Here is a 6,000-nt window from a genome sequence, read left to right as displayed (position 1 = left end):
CCATGGACCATTCTTGGGAAATGTTCTAATGGGTCAAGCCTTTCCCTTGCTAAGGAGGCCAATGGGGTCCTTGGCCCAGACCCTTGTTCAGACGGAACAGCTCAGGGCCAGTGGAGTCCAGGTTTGTTTCTTCCCCTTGACCTTCACAATCATCAGCAGTCAGTCCTCCTCCTTGCCAAGTCTCAGGATTGCCATCTATGGAATGGGAAGAACCATCCATCTCTCCCACCACCACTTCACCCTCAGCATCCTCCTGCCCACCTACCTAAGAGGACCAGTGGGAATGCAGATCACCGGAAAGACAGTGGTTCTCATCTGCTGAGCCTCTTAAATGGACCTGTCCTTGGGCCTCACCACTCCAGAGGAATTAAATCAGAATGTCCAGGGCTGAAGTCTAGGTGTGAGAGGTTTTTAAAACCTCCAGGGTGATGCTGATGAGCAGCCAGGCTGAGGACCCCTGTCTGAGGATATGAATCCCCATAAGCAGCTGGGAGGAGGCTCTTTGGTTGCTGGGGAAGGGCTGACCAAGCCCCCTCATCAGCATAACTGATGCCCAGCTTGGGGCTGGATGCTGGGTGAGACCTTCTATGCATATGGCGGGCAGGGGCAGCTGCACACAAGGCATACCCCAGCTCCCCTTGCTGTGACTCACAGAGACTACTGGAGGAGATTAGGCACAAGGCACTGAAACCTGCTTATATAGAAGTGGTGATGAAAAAAAAAAAAAAAAAGCTCGGAGTTCCTGTCGTGGCTCAGTGGTTAACGAATCCAACTAGGAACCATGAGGTTGCGGGTTCAATTCCTGGCCTTGCTCAGTGGGTTAAGGATCCGGTGTTGCTGTGAGCTGTGGTGTAGGTTGCAGATAGGACTCGGATCCCACCTTGCTATGGCTGTGGCTACAGCTCCGATTAGACCCCTAGCCTGGGAACCTCCATATGCCACGGGAGTGGCCCAAGAAATAACCAAAAAAAGCTTGACCAAGTTATTGCTCATAATAGAGAAAGTCAATAAAGACATAAGAATATAGTGAGTTATGCCTTTAATAAGTGATTTTCAAGAATTCAAAAAGATATCTGTATACCCACATTCATAGCCGCATTATTCACAAAGGCCCAACAGAGGCAACAACCCAAGTGCCCATCAGGAAATGCCTGGATACACAAAATGCGACATATTTATACAATAGAATACTATTCATCCATAAAAAGGAATGAAGTGGGGATCCACGCTACATCATGGATGAACCTTGAAAACATTATTCTAAGTGAAAGAAGCCAGACACAAAAGATTAATATTGTATGATTCCACTTGTGTGAAGTATCTAGATGGAGCAAATTCACAGAGACAGGAAGTAGGTTGGAGGTTGCCAGAGGGAGGAGGGAACAGGGAGTTAATGATTAATGGTTCCTGAGTTCCTGTTCGGGGTGATGGAAACCTTATGGAAATAGTGGTGATTGCCGCTCAACACCGTGAGTGTAATTAATGCCACTGGATTCATTGTACTTTAAAATGATTAAAATGACAAAATGTATGTTACACATGTTTTATCACAGTAGAAAAAGTTTGGAATAAATACATTATTTCCCAAAATACAATTATGGGAAATAGGACCAGTCGTGCAAAACCTAGGCCCTATGACCCACCACTCCCGCATAAACCAATCCCTGGATAAGGCCCTGGCGGAAAAGCCTCTTCTTTCACATGTCCCTGTGCCTTATCCAAGGTGGCCACCTAAGCTAGGGCCAGCAGCCAAGAGTCCATGTCCCCTCTTCCATCAATACCAGGCCACACCCAGTAGGACAACAGAAGTTAGAGCTCAGACACCCAGTCACTCCCTCGCTGTGTGACCTCCAACAAGGTATTGTACCTCTCTGGGCCTCTGTTTCCTAATCTGTGAAACAGGGATAAGAAGAATAGCACCTGCTCTATGTGGGTGGTTGTGAGAATTAAATGAGAAAATTCACTTTGCAACTTTATCTCATGGCCAGCACGTACTAACTGCTCTTTCAAGTGTAGTTACAAATTTGAAAGCATGTCAGTGGTGAAGCAGAAGGGGTGGTGAACAGAGAGATGGAGCCCCTCCCTGTGGGGGTGGGGAGCACACAGGCCCCCCCGAAAGAAGGGAGAGGAGAGTTGGCTGGATGAAAGGAACAGAAGAAGTCGGGCCACACACTTCCCGGTGCCCCTAAGCCCTCACTCACTGCCCAGAGAAGGTCCGCCCCCTTGACAAATCAGCCAAAGCCAAATATAATTAGGAAGGAGCATCTGTGACAGAAACAGAAAAACTGTGTGAGGGGGTGACATACCAAGGCCAAATTGGAAAAGAGTTCGCAGTTGTCTGTGCAAGAAAGCAAAGTCCCGTTGTAATTTTAATGATGATAGTTTTTATTCACCTTCAACAGGGTAGATAATTGACTCACTGGCTCATTTCTCTGTCATTGCTGGAGAATGAGGTGTTTTTAAGTGGATTTTCTAAGATAACTGAAGCTTATCCCCGTGAACCCTAACTTTTTTTTTCATTTCATCACTCTGGGGAGAATGTCTATGAAGTGGATTACACACTTCCCTGCTTCCTTAATCAGAATACTCTAAATTGAATGGAACCCCTTCCTGTCCATTTAGATATGAGGGGTTGTTTGCCCCTATGTTAGGAGCTCCAAGCCGCTTTGCTTTTGAGTCTGCAAATGTTTTCTGTTTATTTCCACAGGCTCCTAATGTGGCATAGAGCTCTTGTTTTTTTGGTGGGGGGAGCCCCAGAAAACACACACACACACCCCAATCTGTGGTCTGAGAACCCAGATTGTCAGGCTTAATAGAATTTCGTTTCCATGTGCTTCTCTAATGCACTGAACAGCCCTTATCATGGTGCCTCCCCAGCAAACCATAAGTGCTGCTCCCGTGGCTCTGTCCCCACTAGACTGTGTATTCCAAGAGGGTGGGGCTCTTTCTGACCCTAGCAGGTGCTTGGTTGCCATTTAATGTTAAATGGACAAGTAGAAGAATGAGAGAACCCAAGCATTAGGGCACGGATTTCATGGCAGTATCCTGGCTCCTGTGTCAGAGGTGTAGTTTTGCTTCCTGCTGGGTTTTGGTTGTGACAGAGAAATGGAGTGTAACTGTTTGCCCTGGGATGCACTAAGGACCAAGTGGCCCTGGACTCTAACAGTTCAGTATAGAACCAAGGTCCCAGGGCAGCATTTATGCCGTCCCAGTGAAGAGACTCCCTTGTTCTGGATGCTGGGGTTGTTCACAGTGGCACGTGAGGAGGATGTGGCTAGTCTCTGTGGTGTCCCGGTCCTTGTTCTTTGCAACTGCCACCTTGTCCCCGAGGGCATCCCTTATATTTTTCTCCTCAGCGTCATCATTCAGAAAGTGTCCCATTCACCTGTGCTAGAGACCACTGGAGCCGGAAGACCTGGCCTGCCCTTGACGATAACCTTGGACAATCACTTTATCTCTGATCCTTTATTTCCCCATCTGTAAAGTGGAGAAATAATAAAGCCTAATTCACAGGGTTTTAAAAGTCACAAGCAAACATTTTAAAATGTGGTGGTTATTATTATTACAATGGAGCAGTGTCCTATGAACATTAAACTTCGGCAAATTCAACTACATGTGCTTGGCAACAAAAAAAAATATGGGATACAGTAGGTAATTCTGTTAGTCTTCCCACTCAGTGAGGGGGTGATGTGGGAGACACCAACCTGCTGGGTGCTGTGTCACTCTGCCCTGTGAGCCTCTTTCAGTGTGAATGTAGGTTGTAAGGATAATTGGACTTGATTTGTTTGTTTTTGGCCTCGCCCACAACATGCAGAAGTTCCCAGGCCACGATTCAAACCTAAGCCTCATCAGTGACAATGCTGGGTCCTTAACCACTAGGCCACCAGGGAACTCCCAAAATTTTTCATTGGGATATAACTGACATATAACATTATATTAGTCAGCTTATAACATAATGATTCAACATCTGCATCTAAACAGCACCATAAGTTTAGTTAATATCATGATGCATAGGTCCAATTTTTGTTATGGTGAGAACTTTTAAGATCTCTCTTGAATATATAACACAGAATTATTAACTATAGTTACCATACTGTATGTTACATCCCCTGAACTTATTTATCTTCTAGCTGGAAGTTTGCCCATTTAACCCTCTTTGCCCCCTTTGCCCACTCCCTACCACCAATCTGTTCTCTGTATCTATGTGTTTGCTTTTTGTTTGTTTTTTAGACTCCACATATGAGATCATATAGTATTTGTCTTTCTCTGTCTGACTTATCTCACTTAGCATAATGCCCTCCAGATCCATCCATATTGTCACAAATGGCAAGATTTCCACCTTTTCGTGACTGAATATTATGCTATTGTATGTATATTTGTGTATACACATTTTCTTTATCCATTCATCCATTGATGAATATTTAGATTGCTTCTGTGTCTTGGCTATTGTAAATAATGCTACAGTGAACAGAGCAATGCGAGTATCTTTTCTTTTCTTTTTCTTTTTATTTTTTTAGGGATGCACTTGCAGCATATGGAAGTGCCCAGGCTAGGGATCAAATTGGAACTGCAGCTGCTGGCCTACAGCACAGCCACAGCAATGCCAGATCCAAGCTGCATCTGTGACCTATACCACAGCTCACGGCAACGTGGGATCCTTAACCCACTGAGCAAGGCCAGGGATTGAACCTGCATCCTCATGGATACTAGTCAGATTCATTTCTGCTGAGCCACGACAGCAACTCCCTCTGGGTATCTTTTCAAGTTAGTGTTTTCATTTCTTTCAGAGAGATACTCAGTAGTAGAATTGCTATATTGTACCGTAGTTCTGCTTTTATGTTTTTGAAGAACCTTCATACTCTTTTCCATAGGGGCTACATCACTTTACATTCCCATCAGCAATGCACGAAGGTTCCTTTTTCTATACATCCTTGTGAACACTTGTTAGTTCTTTTCTTTTAGAGAATATCCACTCTATCTGGTATGAGGTGATAGCTCAGTGTGGTTTTAATTTGCATTTCCCTGGTGATTACGATGTTGTTCATCTGTATGTCTTCATTATAGAAATGTCCATTTAGATCCTCTGCCCATATTTTAATCAGATCGTTTGGGGGTTTTGCTATTTAGTTGTATAAGTTATCTATTTCAGATATTAACCCCTTGTCAGATGCATGATTTGCAAATATTTTCTCCCATTCAGTAGATTGCCTTTTCATTTTTTGTTGATGGTTTCCTTTGCTGCGCAAAAGATGTTTAGTTTGATGTAACCTCACTTGTTTATATTGCTTTAGTTGCCCTTGCGTTTAGTGTCAAATCCAAAAACATCATTGCCAAGACCAATACCAACTACCTATGTTTTCTTCTTGGAGTTTCATGGTTTAGGTCCTACACTCAAGTCTTTAATCCATTTGGGGTTGATTTTAGTGTACGGTGTGAGGGTGTGTTCTAACTTCATTGATTTACCTGTGGTATAAGATAGAGGTCTAGCTCATTATTTTGCATGTGGCTGTCCAGTTTTCTCAACACCATTAATTGAAGTGACTGTCCTTTCCCCATTGTATATCCTTGGCTTCTTTATTGTAAATTAATTGACCACATACGTGTGAATTTCTTTCTGGGTTCTATACTATGTTCCACTGATCTATGTGTCTTTTTTTATGCCAATATTTTACTGTTTGGATTACATAGCTTTGTAGTATAATTTGAAATTAGAAAATATGATGCCCCCAGCTTTGTTCTTTTTTCTCAAAATTGCTCTGACCGTTGAATTTGGTTTTTGCTTCGCTCACTGTAGTACCAGGTGGAGAATGCCTGCCCCCTTTCCTCTCTGAGTATCTAAACCCTAGGATCACTAGAGCACAAAGGTCAACTAATCATCTCTTTGTCTTGAGGCAGTAGGGTCTCTAGCCATTCCAGTTTGGCCTACCTGAGGGATTGCTCAGAATGAGGGGTTTCCAATGGTGAAACTGGGACAGCGGATCGAAGTCAGACAAGTGAGAC

The sequence above is a fragment of the Phacochoerus africanus genome, chromosome 2 (assembly GCF_016906955.1).
Source record: "Phacochoerus africanus isolate WHEZ1 chromosome 2, ROS_Pafr_v1, whole genome shotgun sequence".
In the NCBI taxonomy this organism is placed as follows: Eukaryota; Metazoa; Chordata; class Mammalia; order Artiodactyla; family Suidae; genus Phacochoerus; species Phacochoerus africanus.
This window is presented reverse-complemented; position numbering follows the sequence as displayed.